Below are 26322 nucleotides of genomic sequence, written 5' to 3'. Positions count from 1 at the left end.
TTCTGTAAATAATGATGGTGAGCATTTTACAGTGACTGTTGTAATTTCTGTCAGATTAGTCTTTCAGTAAAGTCATTGAAAAGTTTTCAGACTTAAAGAGATAGTAGTATATTCAGTGCTGACATGTTGGACAGTTTTAGAAAGAGTGGATATATGGATAATTTTCTCTCTCTGTATGTTTTTTTCAGTGGCCAGTATTTAGTTTACTAAATTGTAGCTAAAAGGACATTACATAATCTATCACAATTACATCCACTAATGTATATATTTTTACCAGAAACAAATGAACCCCTGAGATATGGAGGGGGTGAAGAGTCATATGATTCATAAAGTCACTGTGGCAGCACCAAACAGATGACCTAGAAATGATTGTGGTCCTAAGAAAGCATCTGTTGCAAGCTCATTTTTAACTCTCTTCTTTCCTCCTTTTTTTAATACAATACTGCTATGACAACTTAATGTTAGGTAGATACCAAAAGGTTTTACCTTATTTTAAAAATATGGATTATCTGAGTAGATTTGAATTGTTGGCTAAAACTTAATTCTAACATCGGGTAATGACTAGAATGCTATCATTATATTTTTTTCTGAAGCTTTTTCTAAGTGAATTGCCTTCAAGTTTATATATAGTTGGAAACATGCACCTAATTCAGGATGGATGGATGGAATGATTGATGGATTGATGTATTTAGAGACAGCATCTGGCACTGTTGCCCAGCCTACAATGCAGGCACGGTCTGCCTTGCTGCAACCTCCGCCTTGCGGGTTTAAGTGGTTCTCCTGCCTCAGCCTGCCAAGTAGCTGGGATTACAGGAACCTGCCACCATGCCTGGCTAATTTTTGTGTTTGTATTAGAGACAGGGTTTCACCATGTTGGTCAGGCTGGCCTCAAACTCCTGACCTCAGGTGATCCGCCCACCTTGGCCTCCCAAAGTGCTGAGATTGCAGGCATGAGCCACCATACCCAGCCAGAATTTATTTTAAATGGAGCGTCTGGTTGCTTTACCCGGGGTATACTGAAGAGTATGCATTTCTTAGAAAATAGCTAACGGGGTATAGATGCGTGAAAAGGTGGAAAACATGTTTTCTGTTTTGTTTAACTCTCAAGATTTTATTGTGTTTTGGTTTTATTTTATTTATTTATTTATTTATTTATTTTTATTTTTTTTGAGATGGAGTTTCGCTCTTGTTACCCAGGCTGGAGTGCAATGGCGCGATCTCAGCTCACCGCAACCTCCGCCTCCTGGGTTCAGGCAATTCTCCTGCCTCAGCCTCCTGAGTAGCTGGGATTACAGGCATGCGCCACCATGCCCAGCTAATTTTTTGTATCTTTAGTAGAGACGGGGTTTCACCATGTTGACCAGGATGGTCTCGATCTCTCGACCTCATGTTCCACACACCTCGGCCTCCCAAAGTGCTGGGATTACAGGCTTGAGCCACCGCGCCCGGTCCCTTGGTTTTATTTTAATAGTACTAACAAATACTACCTCGGTGAGCAAGTTTCGACTATAATTTCATTTACCAGTGCTAATTTACCCATCATTATAAGATTATTATAGCTAACATTACTTTTATGTTATATTTAATCAGTTTATCCTAAATTTAAAAAAAAAATTCAGAGTCGTTGAGAGCATCAGTTCACTCATCAGTAGGTCTTTTTGAGAGTGGCTCTTTGATACAGAGGTTTTAACAGTGATACAAAGGCTTTAACAGCAGCTTTTATGATTGCTTTTAGGCCATTTCTCTTGTAGCCCTTTCTTAGTAGTTGAGAGCATTGTCTTAATGTCAAGATTTGTTAACTTTTTGGCCATTCTTTGAATTTAAGGTGGTAAATACCTTCTGATTCTGTTTGATAAGGAATTATAGGGGGTTTTAAAAAGCAATAGATGTTAAATTCACTGACTACTTAATAGTTAATAAAATATTTTTAAGCTTTTTGTCAGTTTTCCAAAATGAATTTATTTAAATAAGTATTTGGAGAATGACATTGGACTTCTTGAAATTCAGTTTTCTCTTAAGGTTTTTGAGGTTTTTATACATTTTTAGAATGGATATAAGTTCAAATTTGTTTCTGTACCACTACATAGTCATTATATAATCAGATAGGTTTCTTTAGTCACACCCTAAAGTTTTGAATTTTGTAGACCACTAAATAGCACCTTTCTTAGTAACACACGGAATAGATTTTTCTTTTTCTTTTAGTAGGTTTTAAAAATAAAATGTGCGTATATAGTTGGTGTCTGTATTTATGGGGTACATGGGATGTTTTGGTACAGGCATGTAATGTAAAATAATCACATGAAGAATGAGATACTCATCCCCTCAGGCATTTACTCTGAGTTACAAACATTCCAATTACATTCAAATTATTTTAAAACGTACAATTAAGTTATATTATTGACTATAGTCACCCTATTGTACTATCTAATAGTAGGTCTTATTCTATTTTTTGTACCCATTAACCATCCCCACCTCCCTTCAACCCCCGCACTCCCCCGCCCCCCGCCACTACCCTTCCCAGCTTCTGGTAACCATCCTTCTATTATGTCCATGAGTTCAGTTGATTTGATGTTTAGGTCCCACAAGTAAGTAAGAACATACGATGTTTGTCTTTCTGTGCCTGCGTTACTTCAGTTAACGTAATGATCTCCAGTTCCATCCATGTTGTTGCAAATGACTGGGTCTCTCTTTTTTTGACTGACTAGTACTCCATTGTGTGTATGTACCACATTTTCATTATCTATTCATCTGGTGATGGATGCTTAGGTTGCTGCCCAGTCTTAGCTATTGTAAACAGTGCTGCAGCAAACTTGGAGTGCAGATATCTCTTTGATATGCTCATTTCCTTTATTTTGGATATATACCCAGCAGTGGGATTGCTGGATCAGATGGTAGCTCTATTTTTAGTTTTTTGAGAGACCGCCACACTGTTCTTTATGATGGTTGTACGTCCCCACCAATGGTGTACAAGGGTTCCCTTTTCTTCACATCCTCACCAGCATTTGTTGTTGCCTAACTTTTGGATAAAAGCCCTTTTAACTTGGACGAGGTGATATCTCATTGTAGTTTTGCATTTCTCTGATGATCAGTGATATTGAGAACCTTTTCATATGCCTTATTGCCATTTGTGTGTCTTTTGAGAAAATGTCTTTTCATATCTTTTGCCCATTTTTGATCCGATTATTAGGTTTTTTCCTATAGAGTTGCTTGAACTCCTTATATTCTAGTTATTACTCCTTTGTCAGAGGGGTAGTTTTCAAATGTTTTCTCCCATTCTGTGGGTTGTCTCTTCACTTTGTTGATTACTTCATTTGCTGTGCAGAATCTTTTTAACTTGATGTGATCCCATTTGTCCATGTTTGCTTTGATCGCCTGTCCTGTGGGCTATTGCTGAAGAAATCTTTGCCCAGACTAATGTCCTAGAGATTGTCCCTAGTGTCTTCTTGTGTTAGGTTCAGTTTGAAGTGTTTAATGCATTTTAATTTGATTTTTGTGTATGGCAAGAGACATGGGTCTAGTTTCATGATTTTGGATGTGGATATCCAGTTTCCCAGCACCACTTATTGAAGAGACTATCTTTTTCCAGCGTATGTTCTTGGCACCTTTGTCAAAATTGAGTTTGCTGTAGGTGTTCGGATTTTTGGGGGGGTTCTCTATTCTGTTCTATGGGTGTATGTGTCTTTATGACAGTACATGCTATTCTGGTTATGATAGCTCTGTAGTATAATTTGAAGTCAGATAATGGGATTCTACCAGTAGAATGTTTGTTCTTTTAGCTTCCGGTAGCTTTGGCTGTTCTGGGTCTTTTGTGGTTCCATATAAATTTTAGTATTTTTTTATTTCTGTGAAGAATGTCATTGGTATTTTGATTGGTTGCATTGAATCTGTAGATTGCTTTGGGACATTTTAACAGTATTGATTTGTTCAGTCCATGGACATGGAATATTTTTCTACTTTTTTTGGTGTCTTCAATTTTCTTCATTGATACTTTATTGTTTCCATTATAGAGATCTTTTACTTCTTTGGTTAATTTCTAAGTATTTAGTTTTATGTGTGGCTATAGTAAATGGGATTGCTTTTTAATTTCTTTTTCACATTGTTCACTGCTGGCATATAGAAATGCTAGTGATGTTTGTATGTTGATTTTGATTTCTGCAACTTTACTGAATTTATCAGTTCTAGTTTTCTTACAGAATGTTTAGTTTTTTCCTGACAATAAGATTATATCACCAATAAACAAGGATAATTTGACTTCTTTCTTTCCAATTTGGATGCCCTTTCTATCTTTCTCTTGTCTGATTACTCTAGCTAGGACTTCCAGTGCTATGTTGAATAACAGTGATGACAGTGGGCATCCTTCTTGTGTTGCAGGTCTTAGGGGAAAGGCTTTCAGTTTTTTATCATTCAGTATGATACTAGCTTGTTGTATGTGGCTTTATTATGTTGAAGTATCTTCCTTCCATATCCAGTTTTTTGAGGGTTTTTACCCTGAAGGGATGTTGAATTTTTTATGAAAACTTTTTTCAGCATCAATTGAAATGATCATATGGTTATTATCCTTTATTTTTTTGATATGCTATATCATGTTGTGTGTTTTGAACCATCCTTGCATCCCAGAGATAAATCCCACTTGATCATGATGAATTATCTTTCTAATACATTGTTGAATTCAGTTTGCTAGTATTTTGTTGAGGATTTTTGCATCATTATTCGTCAGAGATGCTGGCCTGTAGATTTTTGAGGGGTTTCATTTGCTTGTTTTGTTTTTTTTTTTTGATGTGTCTTTGTCTGCTTTTGATATCAGGGTAATACTGGCCTTGTAGAATGAATTTGGAAGTAGTACCTCCTCTATTTTTTAGAATATTTTGAGTAGGATTAGTATTAGTTCTTTAAATGTTTGGTAGAATTCATCAGTGAAGCCATTGTGTCCTGGCCTTTTCTTTCCTAGAAGCCTTTTTATTATAGATTTGATGTCATTACTTGGTATTGGTCTGTTCTGGTTTTGGATTTCCTCTTGGTTCAGTCTTGGTAGGTTGTATGTGTCTAGGAATTCATCCATTTCTTCTACATTTTCCAGTTTATCAGCATATGGTTGCTTATAGTAACCACTAACAAGCCTTTGGATTTCTACAGTGTAAGTCATAATGTCTCATTTTTTATTCTGATTTTATTTGGATCTTCTCTTTTTTTCTTAGTCTGGCTAAAAGTTTGTCAGTTTTATTATTTTTTTTTAATCAACTTTTTGTTTCCCTAATAGATTTTTTTTTTTTTTTTTTTGAGACGAAGTTTCGCTCTTGTTACCCAGGCTGGAGTGCAATGGCGCGATCTCGGCTCACAGCAACCTCCGCCTCCTGGGTTCAGGCAATTCTCCTGCCTCAGCCTCGTTCCCTAATAGATTTTTAACAAAACTTTAATGTAAAAAAAAAAAAAAGTACACATTCAGTCTGGGTGCAGTGGCTTACGTCTGTTTGGGAGGCCGAGGCAGGTAGATCACAAGGTCAGGAGTTTGAGACCATCCTGGCTAACACAGTGAAACCCCATCTCTATGAAAAATACAAAAAAATAGCCAGGCATAGTGGCACATGCCTGTAGTCCCAGCTGCTGGGGTGGCTGAGGCAGGAGAATTGCTTAAACCCACAAGGCGGAGGCTGCAGTAAGCCAAGATTGAGCCACTGCGCTCCAGCCTTGGGCAACAGAGCTAGACTCAATCTAAAAAAAAAAAAAAATTATACATTCATATTATTTGATATGAGATGAAATCTTCTCTGGTATAAGTCCTGTAACATAATTTCACTAGCAAATACTAGAGTTTTATATTTGGAGGATTTTGGCCGCAGATATAATTGACTACCTGAATAAATAGAACTATTTTGCTTGTTTAATAATTTAATCTAGAGCACAGTGATTTAGGATTGGTTAAAACAGCAATGTCAGAGCTCTGAGTGAGCTTCTCTGTGAAATGCTTGACTTTCTCATAATAAAGAGATGACTGCTGCATTCATGTACTTATGAGAAACAACCAAAGAAATTGGAAAAGGGACTCTCCTGTACATTTTCTTTTAAAAACGGAGAAAGCATCTCTTCCAGAGTCCCCACAGAATTCCTTCCTAAGGTCCCATTGGTCACAAGACTACTCTTAACTAAGTCCAGGAAAGTAGAATGGGATTCACTTTTTGCTAGATCAGTCTTGGTTCATCACCTGGTTCATCTGCTGGAGCAGGAATAAGGGTTCAGTGGATTTTACCGAATATATTGCCATATTCAGGAGTAAATTAGGATTTTCATAGGAGGGAAGAAAGGGAAAATCATTGGATAGGAACCTTTCAGGGAAGGTGATTAGTTGCCTAAAAACTGTTGAAATAGCCAACTTTGGAAAAATAAGTCACCTGGATGTGGAAGAATCACTGTAAACCATAAAAGGGGAAATACAGTCAAACTGTTTAAAAAGTAGAATGGTAATGGAACATAAAGAACATTGGACTGTAAGTTGAAAGATCTAGGTTTTCATATCTTCTTAGCCTCATTGGCTGTACAAGTTGAGTGAATCTTGTTAACTTCAGCTCTCACTTTTTTTTTTTTTTTTTTTTTTTTTTTTTGGTCCATGTTTGGGGTTGCATTAATGATCTTCACAGTCTTTCCACACCCCAAATTCAGGATGCTGTAAAAATTCTAAATGACCTTCAGTGACCTTCTGCTTTTGCCCAGAAGCTTTCATTTGTATTTCTAGATTTATATGACCAAAATAATAAATGCCTTTCCCTAAGATTTACTAGAACTTAATGCCCTGTTGTGGAACACAAATAAGTTACTCTGAAATATTAATGATACCACATTTTAGAGGAAAACCTTCTTTATAAGAAAATCATTTTCTACAAATATAAATTGCTTTTTCTTAAGATTGAAAAACTTGGTGTATATTGTAGAATTTAACTTTTGAGACAGACATAGGCATAAGCCATTTTATGTTACTCATTTTAACTTGTACAGCAGTTTTGTAAAATTCACGTTAATGTTTCTACTAAAATTCACAAAAATTAACGTTCTGCAGAATATGTAAGTATAGCAGAATGGGAATTTGAACCCTTGTCAGACTTAATAGTAACTAGAGAAATAAAGCATATTGTTGAGAAATATTTTTTCATCTGCCAAATAGTACTATAAAGCAAAATAGTACAAAAATGGGGTTTTCTCCCTAAAATAGTTATGTCTGTGCCCTATAACACCTGCCTTTTAAGCTGTGCTACAGAGATAATCCTAATTTTGATAATACGAAGTGCTATTAGATTTTAGCATGGCAAACAAGTGATGAGACAAGACACGAGCCTCCTTCAGTGCCGTATTTTTTTCGGTAGATAAAAATGTCAGAGTAGTATTAAACCAAGAATCCAGCCAAACTGTTTTTAGTGTCTAAACATAGGAAGGCTAAGATTATGAGCAACCCTTTTTAAACTGTAAAGAGCTGATTTAAGAGCTAAGCAGTAGATCTTAGATGTAGCATATAACTTAATATTTTTGAAAGTGCTATCTTGTATATTCTGAATTTAGACTTTATTATTCAAAAATGAATCGCAAAAGTAGTCTTCCAAATTATTATTATCCCTTAAGCATTCAAAACTGCTTTCTGGGGTCATTGAAATGATGTTTATTTTACTTTTTTCAGATGAAGTGCTTAGCAAATAAACTATTTTCTGAAAATTAGCAAGAAGCAGTCTAATCCTCAAAAAGTCTTTTTTAGTGGCCACATGTTGCTTCTGCTAACTGTCGCTGCTCCAAGCTGTTGATGTTTCTGAGCTCTTAAAATCTCTTCACTCATTACTTGAGGTCATGTGCGCACTCTCTGTCCTAAAACCACATGTGTGTACATGGTTTTCTCTTATAGCTATTCAAGTAACTTAATGTTGGAGCCCACAACCCTCCATCCTCATCTCAGTTGTATCTCTCAAGCTTTCAGCTAGATTGTATAGAACATGGAGTGAAGTGGGGGCAGGCATGGGAGAAGAACCAACTCAGCTTCCTCCCAAGAGAGAAATGACACCTCTCTCCAGCTGTATGTAGCCAGTGCCTCTAGATTCCAGTTTCAGATCTGTAAATTTTCTTCATCAATGTTGAGGTTTCTCCGAAGATCCATAACTAAATATATGTCCTGTGTCACTGTGACCAAATGATTACTGTGGTGGTCCTGAAACAAAGATATTATCCACTGGAACCAGCAGTTTTTGGAGGTTCATAATACAGAAATTTTTTTGTATTCTACTCAGGTATTCATTTTTAGTAAGCATGTTATATATGAGTTCTGCATTTTCCTTTTTCATCCCTAATATATTTTGGAAGTCAGTCCATATTAGTCAATAGAGACTTTCCTCATTCTTTATAGCTGTATTTCATTGTGTATTTCATAGCGTAATTTATTTAACTAGCAGAACTAGTTCCCTCTTAGAGGATATTTGGGTTATTGCTAACCCTGTTCATTGGTAATAAATGGGATCTTTTCATCAAGTTAACAAAAATTCTACTTCAGTGGACAAGCAAAAACTTTTAAATGTTTGTATTTTTTATCTTTTATTAAATATATTATTTACAGACTACCTTTCCTCTAGGTTCAGTGTTTAAAGCAATTTTAGTGCATATGTTTATATGAATTGAAGGTAATTACTGACGTTTTCTATAAAGCTCAAGTATCAATACCTACATACTCAGAAATAATGCTGATGATTACTTCTACAGATATTGATAGTTACATGGTATAGCAAAAATACCATAAATTGTGTCCTAAATTTCATACTGAAATGAAGTAACTTTGGTCTGAAAAGTCTCAGCTAATGTCTTAGTCTATTTTTAAAACACTTTTGAGATACAGTTGATATATAATAAACTGCATATATGTAGAGTATAAAATTTCCTAAGTTTTAATACATGCATACACCTATGAAATCATTTCCACAGTCAAGATAGTTAAGATTCTCCTATGGCTCCCAAAGGATTCCATTTGCCTCTTGGGAATCCCTTCCTCCTTCCTCTCCCCTGATAATTATTGACCTAGTTTATATAAGTATAATTTTGTTTTTTTCTAGAGTGTTATATAAATGGAATTACACAGTATGTCATTTTTTTGTCTAGCTTTTTTTTTTTTGGTAATAGATTTTGTGTTATAGAGCAGCTTTAGGTTCATAGCAGTGTTGAGAGGAAGGTACAGAGATTTCTTATATACTTTACTGCCACCACTAATGAATAGCCTTCCCCATTTGTGACTGACTTGACCTTTCTCTTTGGCTTCCCTTAGCATTTTTTCCTTCATTTCAACCCTGGTGAATTTGCCAATTATGTGCCTTAGGGTTGCTCTTCTTGAGGAATATCTTTGTGATGTTCTCTGTATTTCCTGGACTTGAATGTTGCCCTACCTTGCTAGGTTGGGGAAGTTCTGGATAATATCCTGTGGAGTGTTTTCCAGCTTGGATTCATTCTCCCTGTCACATTCAAGTACACCAATCAAGTGTAGATTAGGTCTTTTCACATAATCCCTTATTTCTTGGAGGCATTGTTCATTTCTTTTTACTCTGTTTTCTCTAACCTTGCCTTTTCATTTTATTTCATTGAGTTTATCTTCAGTCTCTGATATCCTTTCTTCTGCTTGATTGATTTGGCAATTGAAACTTGTGTATGCTTCACAAAGTTCTCGTGCTGTGTTTTTGAGCTCCATCAAGTCTTTTATGTTCTTCTCTAGGCTGGTTATTCTAGTTAGCATTTCGTCTAACCTTTTTTCAAGGTTCTTATTTTCTTTGCATTGGTCAGACCATGTTCCTTTAGCTCAAAGAAGTTTGTTATTACCCACCTTCTGAAGTCTGCTTCTGTCAATTGGTCAAACTCATTCTCCATCCGGTTTTGTTCTCCTGCCGGTGAGGAGTTGTGATCCCTTGGCGGAGGAGAGATGTTCTGGTTTTTGGTGATTTCATCCTTTTTGCGCTGGTTTCTTCCCATTTTCGTGGATTTATCTACCTTTGGTCTTTGAAGTTGGTGACTTTCAGATGGGGTCTCTGAGTGGACATCCTTTCTGTTGATGTTGAATCTATTTCTGTCTTTTAGTTTTCCTTCTAAGAGGCCCCTCTGCTGCAGGACTGCTGGAGGTCCACTCCAGACCCTGCTTGCCTGGGAATCACCTGTGAGGGCTGCAGAACAGTAAGGGTTGCTGCCTGTTTCTTCTTCTGGTATCTTCGTCCCAGAAGGGTACCTGCCAGGTGTCAGCCAGAGGTCTCCTTTATGAGATGCCTTTTTGGATATACAAAGGTCATGGAGTCGCTTGTGGAGGCAATCTTCCCTTAACAGAGCTCAAGTGTTATACTAGGAGCTCTGTTGTTCCATTCAGAGCTGCTGGGCAGCGATGTTTAAGTCTCCTGCAGCGGAACTCACAACTGCTTTTCCCAGGAGCTCTGTCCTGGGAAGGTGGGTCTTTATAAGTCCCTGCTGCCTTTTTTCAGAGATGCCTTGCCCAACAAGGAGGGAGTCTAGTCACTGTCTGCCTACAGAGGCGTTGCTGAGCTGCTGCAGGCTTTGCCGAGCTGCTGTATAAGCTTCCTTGCAGCTTTGTTTACACGGATAATGTTAAAACTCCCTCAGTAAAATGTTAGGACTGCCTCGGTAACGGCAGACGCCCTTTACCCAACGGAGCTCTACCGTCCTGGGTCAAGCTCATACAACTGCACTGGTTGCAGAAACCCTCAAGCAATTGCGTTTGAGATTGCGGGTCTTTGTGGTGGTGGGATCTGCCAATCCAGATCACTTGGCTTTCTGCTTTCAGCCCCCTCTTTTTCAGGTGAACGGGCGGCTGTCTTCCTGGCTTCCAGGAGCCAGTTAAAACGGCCGCCCAGATTTGTGCGGTTTTTATGCTGGACCAGCCCAAGGCATCGGCTGAAACAGCCGTGCTAGAAAGCCGTGAGGTTTGTCAGCCCCGGAATGTCCTGATCTGTGGGGCCAGTAAAGGCCACAGGTGAATTGCAGTGTCTGAACCATAGTGCCAGAGTGGCTGGAAAAGCCCCCAATGGCCTCCATTGGGTCGGAGGGGCGGGTCCTCTGGTTTGTTGCATTTCCCCGGTAAGGCAGCGCTCCACCCTGCTCAGCTAGCCCTCCTTGAGCTACAACCACTGTCCAACCAGTCCCATTGAGATGCATCTGGTACCTCGGTTGGAAATGCGGAGATCGCTAGCCCTCTGTGTTGCTCTCGCTGGGAACTGTGCTCCGGATCTGTTCCTTTTCTGTCATCTTGGCCACTACTCTTCTGTGTGCTTTTTTTAATGGTTGGTAGCTCATTTCTTTTAATCCATTGTCTGAATGTACCACAGTTTATCCATTCATCTACTGAAGGGCATCTTAGTTGCTTCCAAGTTTTGACAGTTATGAATATAGCTACTATAAACGCCCATGTGCAAGTTTTTCTTGGGACATATATTTTCAGCTTCTTTTGGTAAAATCAAATAACATGATTGCTGGTTCCTTTTCTGCCATCTTGGCCACTCCTCTTCTGTGTGTTTTTTTTAATGGTTGGTAGCTCATTTCTTTTAATCCATTGTCTGAATGTACCACAGTTTATCCGTTCATCTACTGAAGGGCATCTTAGTTGCTTCCAAGTTTTGACAGTTATGAATATAGCTACTATAAACATCCATGTGCAAGTTTTTCTTGGGACATATCTTTTCAGCTTCTTTGGGTAATATCAAATAACATGATTGCTGGATCATAAGGTAAGAGTATGTTTAGTTTTGTTAAAAACCTGTCAAAGTGGCTGTATACCAGTGTGTATTTACAGCAGGTATAGATGAGAGCCTCTATTGTTTCATATCCTTGCCAGCATTTGCCATTATCAGTGTTCTGGATTTTAACCATTCTAATAGGTACATGGTGGTGTCTTACAGTTGTTTTAATTTGCATTTCTCTAATTACATGATGTGGAGCATCTTTTCATGTGCTTATTTGCCATCTGTATATCTTCTTTGGCAAAATGTCTGTTAAAGTCCTTGGTTCCTTTTTTTAAAAAACAGGGTTGTGTCATTATTGTTTGGTTTTAAGATTTCTTTGTATATTTTGGATAACAGTATTTTATCTGATAGGTCTTTCGCAAATATTTTTTCCCAGGCTGCCTTTTCATTCTTTGGCAATGTCTTTTTTGGAGCAGAACTTTTAAATTTTAACGAAGTCACAGCTTATTGATTGTTTTTCATTGAGCATACCTTTGATATTGTATCTGAAAGGTCATCCTCAAACGCAGGGTCATCAAGAATTCTATTTTATCTTCAAGAGTTTTATAGTTTTGAATTTTTGTAGTTTTATAGTTCGGGCACAGGTACCTGCCATGCGGCTGAGAGGTGGGGCATGGGTAGCTGCTACTGTGTTTTGAACTGAGATTGACCAAAATTAATCACAGTTTACCATGACCACAGTAAATCACAATATACACCTCTGAGTCTTTCCTTTAAAGTAGCAAGTCTTCATTATACTACAGAGTTCCAAAGTAGTTACATTGGACAGATCCTGCCAGTGTAATTATTTTCTAGTTAGGGAGACAGATTCCTGGTGCTTCCTACTCTGCCATATTTTTAGAATCCTCTCCATTTACTTTTTTTTTTTTTTTTTTGGAGATGGAGTCTCTCTCCATCACCAGGCTTGAGTGCAGTGGCGCAGTCTCAGCTCACTGCAACCTCTACCTCCCGGGTTCAAGCGATTCTCCTGCCTCACTGTTCCCGGCTTAAAAAAAAAATTTTTTTTTTTTTTTTAAAGTAGAGACAGGGTTTCACCATGTTAGCCAGGATGGTCCTGACCTCAGCTGATCTGCCCACCTCAGCCACCCAAAGTGCTGGGATTACAGGTGTGAGACACCAGTGCCTGGCCCATTTACTTTTAACTTTCTATTTGCTTCTGTATTTTAATTTTTTTTTTAACAGAAAATACATACATGGATGTTGTTTTGTGATCGAGTCTGACAATTTTTGTCTTTTAACTGGTGTTTTTAGACCATTGACATTCAGAGTGATTCTTGTTAATAGTTGAATTACTGTTTATCATTTTTGTTGCTGTTTGTATTTGTTACCATTGATTTTTGTTTCTATTTTATTGCCCATTCCTTTTCTGCTTTCTGTGGTTTTAATTGAGCATTTCATGTGATTATATTTTCACCCCTTTCTTAGAAAGGATATCAGTTATACCTCTTTTTTTTTAAGTACATGTCTTACAGTCTACAATATGCATTTTAATCTACTGGACCACTTCACAGGTGGTATGAGGATCTAACAACAAAAGAGTCCTAATTCCTCGTTATCATTCCTTGTATCACTGCTGTCATTCCTTACACTTAACATATGAGCATACATAAGCACATATATGTGAGCATATGTCATATTGTTGCCATTATTTTGAACAAACTGTTGTCTGTTAAATCAATTCAGAATAAGAAAATGTTTTTATTTCACTTACTTCTTTGATGCTCTTCGTTTTTTATGTAGATCTGAGTTTCTGACTGTAACATCTTTCTTCTCTCTGAAGAACTTCTTGCATGGAAGTTCAGCTGACAGATTCTCTCAATTTTTGTCTGAGAAAATCTTTATTTCTTCTTTACTTTTGAGGCAATTCCCAGGATACCAGAATTCTAGATTGGTAGTATTTTTTTTTTTCTGTCAAAACTTTAAATATTTCTCTGCACTCTTTTCTTGCTTTCATGGCACCTGAGGTGTAGTCAGAGGTAGTTATTATCTTAGCCCCTGTGTGGGTGAATTTTTTTTCTTCTGGCTTCTTTCAGAGTTTTATTTATCTTTGATTTTTTGCAATTTAAATATGATATGCCTTGATATATTTGGGGGGATATTTTTTCTGCTTAGTGTTCTCCTGAATCTGTGGTTTGTTGTCCCTAGTTCATTCGTGGGAAATTCTGAGTCATTATTACTTCAAGTGTTTCTTCTGTTTTTTTTGTTTAGCATAGTTTTGAAATTCATCTAGATTGTGGCATGCATTAATAGCTTATTCTTTTCTGTTACTGAGTATATTCCATTGTAATGATACACAGAATTTGTTTATCCACTTCTCTAATAAACATTTAGGTGCTTCTCTATGTCGTCTGTTAAAACTAAATGTACTATGAACATTGATGTACAAGTCCTTGTATGAATGTGTGCTTTTTTCTCTCTTGTGTAAATGTCTAGTGGTGGAATGGTTAAATATGCATGCTTAACTTTTTAAGAAACTGACCCAATGTTTCCCAAAATGATTGTATCATTTTTCGTTCTAACCAGCAGGATATGAGAATTCTAAATATTCCACATTCTCACTAATATTTGCTATAATCAGTCTTTTACAGTCTTAAACATTTTAATAATCGTAGTATTTCAGTTTGGTCTTAATTTGTATTTCTGTAATGAATGATGTTGAGCATCTTTTCATGTCTTGTCAGTCTATATCTTTGGTGAAATGTCTTTTCAAATGTCCTTGCAAGTTTTTTTTTTTTTTTTTTTTACGTTGAATTGTTTTCTTACTCGAGTTCTCAGAGTTCTTTTATATATTCTGGAAACAAGTCCTAGATCTTTGGCTGTGTTTTCATTCTCTTAAGAGTTTGAAAAGCTCAAGTTTTATTTTGATGACATCTACATTTATCAGTTTATTCCTTTTTTTTTTTTTTTTTTTTTTTTTGAGGTGGAGTCTTGCTCTGTCACCCAGGCTGGAGTGCAATGGCGCCGTCTCAGCTCACTGATGCAACCTCCACCTCCTAGGCTCAAGCAATTCTTCTGCCTCAGCCTCCCAAGGAGCTGGGATTACAGGTGCCCACCACCACGCCCAGCTGATTTTTGTATTTTTAGTAGAGACAGGGTTTTACCATGTTGGCCAGGCTGGTCTTGAACTCCTGACCTTGTGATCTGCCCGCCTCAGCCTCCCAAAGTCCTGGGATTACAGGCGTGAGCCACTGTGCCTGGTCTATCAATTTATTCTTTTATGGATCTTGGTTTGGTTTTGGTGTTGTATCATTAAAAAAAAAAAAAAAAAACCTCTGTCCCATTGTCATGTTGTTTTTCTCATCTTCCAGAAGCTTTATAGTTTTAAGTTTCACATTTATCAACACATCCACTGAAAAGGATTTTCTTTCTAAAAGGAAAGAGGCTTTATGCCAGCTAACAGTTTGTATATGAGGAAAATACAGTCTTATGTACAAAACAAAGGTGCATTCCAAGAGAACAGAGAGAAAGTTTGTCTTTCATGGCAAAAGTTCTTTCCCGGGTTCCCATTCTAATTTGCTTGTACAAATGAGGGATGCAAACTTACTTAGTTCTGGTTGTTTGAAACTTTCTGGGTTCTGATGGTTCAGCTCAGGTCATAGTATGTTGCTTGATTCATGTAGCATAAACTGGAACAGACAACTATGAAAGTGCCAAAGTTTAGTGAGTATGGCATTTTTCCTGGAACACTGCGTATGTGTGTAACCTCTGGTTACCAAATGACCACTTGACTCTATTTCAAATTTAGTTCCATTTAGTCACTCAGGATCCATGTTGAAAGATTGCCTGTTTCAGAGTTCACAGATTTAAATGTGCTGTCTGTTTTTACTTAATATTTGCATATGATACAAAGTACATGACAGAGTTTATTAATTTCTCTCACCAGTATTTTGTAATTTCATTACAATTTTTGTCAGATTTATCAGTATAATTTTTTATCCTAATGTAAATGGCATTTTGTTTAATTTTAAATTCGCGTAATTATTCTCCATTACTGAAGCAAGTTTCTCCTGAGTACTCTACTCCATGTTCCAGGAATTAGTAATTTTCCCTGCCTGGCTAGTTGGAACAGAATACTCTTTTTTATGACCTGTCGTTCTCATTGGGGGTGATATCATACCTACTTGAAAGAAAATAGATTCTTTGTGGGTATGTGTATATTTGAAAAATCTTACATATTCCACTGATTTGTGGCCTTCCAAAAGGCCAAAGTGCATAAGTTAGAAATACAGTGGTATTAAGATTTCATGAGGAACAATTAGGAAAAAAGTATCAGAAAAGGGTAGTAAGGGAAAAAAAAAAAAGTTGAAAAACACTGCTGTTTCTTTCACCAGCTTCAGGTAGTATTTTTACACAACCGTCCCACCCAGTACTCAGTTGAGGACTCAAGCGGAGATTCTGCAGATCTGTCTCTCCATGTACTACTTTCTTCTAAGTTGCTCTGTCCTGAGAATTGCAGCCCTTTTGTTCATTCCAGACTGTCTCCTAAACTCAGGGAATTAAAAACAACACCAATAAAATTTTGTATACAGCATTAATAATTTTATTGATTAAAGCAGCTGACATTTCACTGAATGTTTTCATACTTAATGCATTACATATTTTGTGAAATGGTAATTTTATATTCCAGCAGTATTTTTGGAATAGAAATTCTTAACATTAGCCTACCAAACAATTGGATTACATTTGATAATTAAAATTGTCCAGTCATAGATGGCATCACCTCTCCTTTTTATTATTATTTATTAGTTTTAATTGACAAATCATAATTCTATATAGTTACACAGTACAATGTAATATTTTGGTACATGTATACAACATGGGCTGATTAAATCACCTCACTTATTTTTTTGTGATTTTTTTTTTTTCTTTCACCCTTTTGTTCCATCCAGGCTTGCCCACATTGAGGGCAGATCTTCCCCACTCAGTCCACTGACTAACATGCCATTCTCCTCCAGAAACATCCTCATGGATTTGTACAGAAATAATGCCATACCAGCTATCTACATATCCTTTCAGATTCAGTCAGATGGACACCTAAAATTTATGACAGGTCCTTTGCCTCTTTTAATTAGGTGGTTTTCTTGCTGTTGAGTTGTTTGAGTTTATTATATACTCTGGATATTAACTCTTTATCAAATATATGGTTTGCTAATAAAACATTTTTTTTTTCTCTTTGCAAAAGTTTTTTGTTTAATGCAGTCTCATTTGCCAGTTTTTCTTTTTGTTGCTTGTGCTTTCAGGTCATATCCAAAATAATATTGCTCAGACCAGTGCTGTGGTGCTTCCCCACCACTGCCGCAGTGTTTGTAGTTTTATAATTTAAGGTCTTATTAATGTATTTTGGGCTCATTTTTTTAAGTGGTATGACATAAGGATTATTCTTCTGCATGTGGATATTCAGTTTTCCCAATGTCTTTCATTGAAGAGGCTGTTCTTTCCACATTGTGTGTTCTTGGCACCTTTGTCAAAAATCAGGTGACCATAAATGAGTGGATTTATTTTTGGGCTTTTTGTCCTGTTGCATTGATTACTGTATCTGTTTTAATGCCAATACCATGCTGTCTTGATTACAGTAACTTTATAATATATTGAAATTAGCCAGTGTAATGCCTACAGCTTTGTTCTTTTTGCTGGTGATAGTTTTTAGCTATTCAGGGTCTTTTATTATTCCATATGCATATAAGGATTGTTTCTCTATTTTCTGTGGAAAATGACATTGAAATTTTGATAGAGATTGCACTGAATTTGTAGATAGCTTTGGGTAATAAGGACATTTTAACTATTTTTTTCAGTTCATGAGCATAGTGTATCTTCTCATTTATTTGTGGTTTTTCAATTTTTTTCATTGATGTTTTATACTTTTGAGTATACAGATCTTTGACCCGTTTGGTTAAATTTTCACATAAATATTTTACTTTTTTTGTTGTTGCTATTGTAAATAGGATTGTTTTCTTAATTTCCTTTTTGGGTAGTTTGTTGTTAACATATGGGAAGGCTGCTGATTTTTTTATATGTTGATTTTGTATCTTGCAACTTAATTTGTCAGTTTCAGTCGATTTTTATTTTTGTTTTTGTTTTTTGGTGTGTCTTTAGGGTTTTCTCTGTGTGAGACCATGTCTGCAAATACAGTTTCATTTCTTTCTTATTAGGGTGTCTTTTACTTCTTTCTCTTGCCTAATTGTTCTGGCTAGGACTTTTTGCAGCAGTCGTCATTAGGAGTGGTAAGGCTGGGCAGCATTCTTGCCTCATCTTAGAAGAAAGATTTTAACCTTTACTGTGAAGTGTGATGTTAACTGTGGGCCTGCCATTTTTGGTCTTTATAGGACCTGTTTTTGATGTGTAATTTTGGTGTTTTTTAAATTCACTGCTTAGCATAGGATGTTGTCTGTATTTTTGTATATTATTATAGAGCAATGTCTAGATTACAGCATGAATTAATAACTAGATTCTACAATACCTACAGGAAATTTGTCCGGGGCCAAGAACCATGCCTTTCATATTGTAGGATAGTTAGCACTGGAAAGGGTTCATAAAGATTAAGTAGTTAAATCAACTCGTTACACATGAGGCAAAACTAAGGCCCTTGGAATTATTCGATTTGCTCACTCCCATTTGGTCACTTTTCAAGATCTCAAAGATACCTTAAGAGCCCAGTTTTCTTTATGTCAAATTTAGTTTTCTGTTCATGTTGTCTCCCTTGGTGTGTCACCTCTCGGTTTTTTCTAGTGGCAATATTTAGTAAATACTTGTGTAATTTGATACAATTTGGTATGTTGTTTTTTTTTTCATTTGACTAGTAATATGTGCCAGTTACTATGCTGGGTCCTTTGAAGCAAGTCTAATCATGCATAATTTATTCTCCCTGCTTCTTAATGTTATTTCCTTATATCAGATTCAGTTGTACCTGCATTCTCTACATCTTCCTTTGCCTCATCTTAAGCTTATGTTCATTCTTCAGGCTGCAGTTTATGGTAGGCAGACTTTTAAGATGGTCATCTGTATGGTTTCTGGTATTGTAAGCATGATAGAGTATTATATTTGTTCTCCTGCTGCTATGAAAAAATACCTGAGACTGGTTAATTTATTAAAAAAAAAAAAAAGATTTAATTGACTCAGTTCTGCATGGCTGGGGAGGTCTCACTTAACTTACAATCATGGCAGAAGGCACCTCTTCACTGGGCGGTAGGACAGAGAATGACTGCTAGCAGAGCAAATGCCACACACTTAGAAAACCATCAGATATCCTGAGACTGATGGGGAAAACCGCCCCCCTATGATTCAGTTGCCTCTATCTAGACCCATCCTTGGCACATAGGAATTATTACAATTCACGGTGAGATTTGTCTGGAGACACAGAGCCAAACCATATCAGGTATCATTCCTGATTAGTTTATGTCATCTGGCAGAGCACCAAGCTGGCTCTATCTAGGTAAGTGACATTATCTAGATAGGTCTGCCCTAATCACATGAACTCTTTAAATCTGAGTCTAGAGTTAGTAACAAAGGGAGTAGATTAGAAGTATGAGAGGGATTTGATGTGAAGGATATTCTCTGTTGCTTGCTTTGAAGTTGGAGGGAACCATATGGTCAGAATGTAGGCATTCTCTGACTGGAGGGTGACCTCTGGCTGACAATCAGGAAGGAAAACGGAGATCTTAGAAGAAAAGAGAACTGACTGTTGCCTGAATGAACCAAAAAACAGATTTTTTTTCTTTTTTTAGTCAGGCTTTCAGGTGAGAACACAGCCCATCAATACCTTGATTTCAACTTTGTGTCACCCTCAGCAGAAATATGCCAAACTACTGTCCTTTAAAGCTGTGAACTAAAAGATAACCTGTTTTAGGCTGTTGGACCTCTGGTAATTTGTTATGCAGTCATAGAAAAAGAATATCATACATAAGTATCTTTTTCTGGAACTCTTCCTGGTCTCCCAGCTAGTATTACATCAGCCTAATAGGTGTCCATAGCACTCTGAACTTCTTCCTTGTAACAGTCATCATATCCCATTAAACTCTCTGGAGATAGAAATCTTGTTTGACTTATTTCCTGCTTTTATACACAGAGTATGGTAAATAGTAGCTATTTAAAAAGTGTTAGAAATGAATGAATAAAAAGAAGACACAGCCCCTGACTTTGGCAAGTGTATAATCTAAAGGTATTTGGTTATATTATGTGTGGGCATTGAGGGAGATAGGGCGGAAAGAGGGTATGGGTGTGGGTGTGTGTGTTTATAGTTTGGTTTTGGTGATGGGAGCAGTCAGCTGTCTTAAGTTGGCCCTCTGAAGTCAATGATCTGACAGAACATAAACAGAAAACTGCAAGTGATGGCAAAGTTATTATTTCATAAGAGAATACTGTCTTTCTTCATATTTCAGGTACTCATGTGTTTTGTTTAGGCCTTTGTGTTTCAAATTTATTTAAAAAGAAGCTTGTTTAGCTTAATTGTACTTAGGCAGTTGATGCATGACTTGCTCAAAAAATAAAATCATCATTTAGAACATATGTGTCTATGTATATGAGAAATAAAATAACAGTTACAAATACTGTGCAGGTCAAGGTTTCATCATTGGTTTGGAAGATAAATATTTACAGTGAGGGTTTGAGCTTTTATTTACATAGATTCTCTGCATCCCCTTCCTCCCCCCGCTACCCCCATTGCCTTGCACTGATCTCTGGTAATAAAATTTTTACTTTTATTCCTGATTCCTTGTAGAACCAAATTGGTGACTGGGGGAGGGGACATGGATATATAAATTAGGATAAATAGTTTTTTCAGTTTTCAGTTGACTCTTTTTAAATTTTGAACATTAGTTCAGGAGAACAAAATTTCCCAAATCAACAAAAGAAACTACTGTTCTTAGGCTGGAAATATTTCAGAGCCTTTGTCTTCTGTCAATTCTTTACTATATTTTACCTCTTAATTCAGATGTGTTTTAACTGATATTTTGGAAAAATGGTTAAACTTTCGTAACCACCTTTTTTCCTTCTTTTAACCTTTTTAAAATTTGGAAATATAATAAACTTAAATTATGTAAAACAAATGTAATTTTAATGAATATGTAAATGTAACCACTACCCAGATCCGAAAACAACATTGTTAGCACCGTCTCAAGTGCTGTTGTTGATGGCCACTTTATGATCAAAACTTTTCACCCCACCCCTCAGTGTAACCAGTAAATTTTTGTAACAGCCTCTTTTGGTTTTCTTTATAATTTTGCCACCTACTTTTTCTTCCCCAAGCAATATAATTTAGTTTTGCATATTTTGAATCAAATGGATCATACAATATACATTATTTGAGTCTGTTCTTTTGTGCAATGTTGTTTTGTTTTAAAAATTTACCTGATTCCACTGAATGTAACCAACACAGTTTATCCATTCTGCTGTTAATGGATAATTGAGTTGTTTCACATTTTTTTCTATTTTGAACAATGCAGCTATTTGTAAGCATGTCTTATGATACACATAAGCGTGCATTTCTGTGTCATAAGTACTTGGTCATACATATATTCAGCTTTACTTGATAATGTCATATTATTAAACAACTTAAACTTCCGTCAGGACTGTGTGAGAATTCTTAATTGGTTCACATCTTTGGACCACATTCTTTGTTTTTGAAGTATGTAGTGTACAATATGGTAAAGTGTTTATTTGGACATAGTACAGTTTCCTAGCATATAGCTTTTAAAAAACCATTGGAATTTCTGGGGTGATAAGTGTCTTTTGCATTCTTATGAGGTGATTGGTGGCTAGAGGCGTCTCAGATACCTTCAAGATGAGGACTTGTCACCTGAAAGACCAAAGCATGAACTTTTCATGCCCCCTACTTCCCAACCTCTAGAGAGAGAAGAGGGACTGAATGTTGAGTTGGTCACCAGTAGCCAGTTATTTAATCAATCATGTTTATGTAATGAATCCTCCATAAAAGCTCAAAAGGAGTGGGTTCAAGGATTTTCCAGAAACAGCTTATGGAGGTTCTTGGAGGGTGGTGTACCCAGAGAGGAAATGGAAGTTTCTTGCCCTTGCATGGAAGCTGCGTGCTTTATACATCTCTTTCATCTGGCTGTTCATCTGTAACCTTTTTTGTGTTCTTTATTAATAAACCAATAAATATAAGTAAAGTGTTCCCAGATTATATTTGAGTTCCTCCATCAAATTAAACCTGAGAAGGACATAGTTAGAACCTCAATTTATAGCCAGTTGGTGAGAGGTATAGGTGAAAACCTACTACTTGGGACTGGCATTGAAGTAAGGGGGAGTCTATTGGGACTGAGCACTCACTGTGAGATCTGATGCTATCTTCAGGTTGATGGCCTCAGGATTGAATGGAATTAGAGTACACCCAGCTGGTGTCCTCCAGGGAATTGCTTTGTGTATGAGGAAATAACCTCCACACATCAACTATCAGTTTTTTATAGAGTGGTGTGTGACTAGAAGGAAAAAAAACTGATCTTTCCTCCTACATACCTGTATGTTGTTATTTTAGCTTGCTTTTTTAATGACGGTTTCAGGCACCTTTTATATGTTTATTCGACATGCATATAGGCCAGCCTCTTTTATTAAGTACTATTAAATCTCCTGAGCCAGGCATGGTAGCTCACACCTGTAATCCCAGCACTTTAGGAGGCCAAGGTGGGTGGATCATTTGAGGTCAGGAGTTTGAGACCAGCCTGGCCAACATGATGAGACCCCATCTGTACTAAAAATACAAAAATTAGCCAGGCATGGTGGTGGGTGTCTGTAGTCCCAGCTACTAGGGAGCATGAGGCAGGAGAATCACTTGAACCCTGGAGCAATAGAGTGAGAACTCTTGGCGACAGATTCAGACTCTGTTTCATAAATAAATAAATAAATCTCCTGCCTGTTTTTCTTTTGAGTTCTTTTTTATTAATTTGTGGCAGGTCTTTTTATGTTCTGGACATGAGCCCTTTTTGACCTGTAACATATATATGTTACAGATATATTCTGCCATTCCAACTTGCCTTTTCAAAACTCTTTATGATGTCATTAACATGAGGTCTTAATTTTCTATGCCTTGCTTTTCAGTTTTTTAAAAAATAGTTAATGCTTTTAATGTCTTGTTTCAGAAGTCTTTCCTTAACTTGCGTTGTCAAGATAATATTCCATATTCATATGAAGACTTTTAACATTTTGCTGTTTACATTTAGTTTTGTATTATATTTGTAGTTAAATTATACATATAATGTGAGATAGTAGTTTGGGTTTGGTTTTTGTTTTTGTTATTTTCCAAATAGGTACCACACTGTCTCAGCATAATTTAAATGCCCATATTTCATTGAGTGAAATGCTTTTTTTGAGTTTTATGAGATTTTTATATATTGAATTCAATTTCTCTGTAGATCTGTGATTTGCAAATATTTTCTCTCAGTGCATGCTTTGTCTTTTTATCCTCTTAAATGTGTCTTTCTCACTACAGAAGTTTCATTTTGAAGTTTAGTTCATGAACTTCATGGATTTTGCTTTTGGTATTGCATCTAAGAGCTGTTTATACAACCCACAATTTTCTCCTAAGTTTAATAATTTTAGATTTGGGAGATAGTTCTATGATTCCTTTAAAGTTATTTTTGTTTGTTTATTTTTTGTTTTTCTGAGACAGAGTCTCGCTCTGTCACCCAGGCTGGAGAGAAGTGGCACAATCTTGGCTCACTGCAACCTCTGCCTCCCGGGTTCAAGTAATTCTCCTGCCTCAGCCTCCCAAGTAGCTGGGGCCCTAGGCATACGCCACCATGCCTGGCTATTTTTTGTATTCTTAGTTAATGTTTATATTAGGTGTTAGGTATAAATGGAGGTTAATTTTTTGGCATGTGGTCATCCAGGGCCATTTGTTGAAAAGATTATTTCTACATTGAATTGCCTTCGTACTTCAGTCAAAAATCAATCATATTTGTATGGGTTTGTTTCTAGACTCTACTCTGGTCATGTCTGCCTTTTTTCTCTTACCACCCTGCCTTGATTACTTCACTTTTATAGTAGTTATTGCAATCAAACAGTGTGAGGCCCCCAACTTCATTATATTCCTCCTAAATTGTTTCTGCCATTTTAATTTGTTAGATCCTTTCTAGGCCTATAAACTACGTAACTTTAAGCCAGGTAATATATGGACATGGACAGTTTGTTTTCTCTAGATACTTTTTACCTAATTATGAAACCATGAAATAAACCCAAAATTGAGTAGTAACAAGAATGCCACCTTATATGGTAGAGATAATAATGTTGTAATAGGAGTATAGGATAGAGAAATCTCAGTGGACTGACATGGTCCTGAAGACTTTGTGAAGGAAATAGAAATTGAACTTGGCCTTGAAGAGTAGAGGGGATTTGGGTAGTGGAAAGACATCTGGCCAGAGGGAATATATGTAAAGATGAAAATATACCATATATTCTGTGACTTAGTTCCAGCTATTGGTTAATAGTTTTTGAGTATCAGGTTAAGGAGGCATAATGGAGGTGATTGGTGATGGTGACAACAGCCAGTAAAGGTGATTGAGCAGTGTTGCAAATGAGATAATGAAAGTGAAATTGTTTCCAAGTCTTATCTGCTGCCAGCTAAGCCAGTTGGATCTCAAGTGTGATCTGAGAATGAGATAAGATCCTAGAAGTGTGGTATAAATATAAAAATGAAGTTAACTAAAAACACAACATAAATATTCTCCCAAATAGCTGTAAGACTACTAACCATCACTTCTGCACCAAAGTAGCCAGAGTTGTCTTACTTGAACCAGCTATACATATTCTCCAGTATCTTAACAGAGTTATATCCTTAAGACTGAGGTTCACCATGAGGCTTCCCTGAGTGCAGGTCCCAAGGACGACTAGATAATCAAAACTTAACTTCATGAAGGGGAAAAAGAGTGGATCTCATGAGTCCTAGCCAGGTCCAGCTGAGTTCTGTGGACCATAACCTGAGCACTGATGATATGTAAATATTAGCAGGGAAGTTTTAGCTGATAGGAATAGAAGAAAAAAGCATCATGTTAGGGGCAGGAAAGAGAGCAACTATTAGCTGTAAATGGGAAAAATAGAGAAAGGAAAGAAAAACACAAAGAAAACTGTGCCACTATCAATGAGAATAAGTGAAGTCAGACCACAGAATAATTCTTTTTGAGGGAGAATGATTAGTTTTAAGTGGACTGTGATTAAACAGATAGAGGAATATTATAAATAGAGGCAGCATAATACATTAACAACATGCACCTCAGAGTCCAGCTACCTGTGCTGGAGTCTGATTCTGCCACTTCCTATGATCTTGAATGAGTTTCTTCAACTTTTCTATGTTTTGATTTTCTTCTCTGTAAAATAAGGGGATACAATCGTATACTTAGCCCTGTGGGGTAAGTGCTTAAAGCAGTTATAGCAGAAAGTAAGCACTAGGTAAGTGTTAATTGTTTTGTTTTCTATTGCTACTAGTCTTCCTAAGGAGTTATAGCTAATATACATGAACATTTTCAAGACCTGAACAATGGCAGAATTACGGACCTGTATCATTGCAATAAAGGTTGTCATTGAATCCAACCTAAATGTGTGAATTTGGAGTCACTTTTAAGTATTTTGCCTTGAACAAATATTTGTCTTTCACTTTATCGTTTCTTTCTTTTCACTTCCCTATTATCCTACTTTATGTGTTTGCTCTTAGAGCTTGATCTTGAAATCTGCATTAAGGTAAAACTTCCCACTGAAAATGCACAAATGCAGTCTTAGTTCCAGATTTGATTTAAACCACCTCATAGATCTAACCCTTTTCCTGTCCTGAGCTTGGCATCCCACCATAGATTCATTTTCTCACAGCTTCATTTCTTCCTAAGTTATCTAAGCTTCCCTACTGTTTTTTTTTTTTTTAGCTTGCTTTTAGGATTTATTGTAGCATAACATATAAATAAAGAATAATTCAGGGTGCTTCTGAATACTTTTTAAAAACTTTTTTTGAAGAAATTGTAAACACACCAGAAATTGCAGATGATATGGAGCAGCCCCTGTTTTCATCATGAGATTCTTTCAGTGGTAATAACTTTTAATGCATTATCAAAACCAGGAAATTGGTATTGACACAATACACCTAACTAGACTACAGACCTTACTTTGATTTCAGCAGTTGTTGCAAGCACTCATTTGGGGGAGAGGAGTTGTGTGTGGTATGTAGTAATTGTGGTGATGGCTTTGTGCATGAATCTATGGCATTTTGGCACATTTGTAACCGCCAGCACACTCAAGATACAGAACCATTCCATCACCGCAAAGAAATTATCTCATCTTACAACTACTTGTGTAGCACTTCACTAATGCACTGGCTCAGCTCTTGCCTATGACCCAACTCCGGAGTAGTTAACAATCATTGATCTCGTTTAGGCCTTCTGATACATTTCATCTTCTGTCTTTCAGGATAATTGCTGTAAGAGCTAAAATTTTTTTTTTTTTTTAATTTGGGGAGCATTCTTGTAGTCCTAATCATATGCACAAAATGCCTTTCATAGCACTTATATAAGAACTGTAAGAAAAATGTATTTTCTTAAAAATATATGATTGACATTCTATAAAGACATATCCCCATGTATGTTTA

The 26322-nt window shown here is 36.5% G+C and overlaps 1 protein-coding gene across 16 annotated transcripts in view; it reads left to right on the top strand.

The window, feature by feature from the left end:
• Window positions 1-26322, top strand: part of ANKRD28 (ankyrin repeat domain 28) — a 196565-nt gene that overhangs the window by 72244 nt on the left and 97999 nt on the right. The gene's annotated exons all lie outside the window — the stretch shown is intronic.

The sequence above is a fragment of the Saimiri boliviensis genome, chromosome 9 (genome assembly GCF_048565385.1).
Source record: "Saimiri boliviensis isolate mSaiBol1 chromosome 9, mSaiBol1.pri, whole genome shotgun sequence".
Classification (NCBI taxonomy): Eukaryota; Metazoa; Chordata; class Mammalia; order Primates; family Cebidae; genus Saimiri; species Saimiri boliviensis.
Note: the sequence above shows the minus strand (reverse complement) of the source record. Positions and strands in the feature narration are given on the sequence as shown.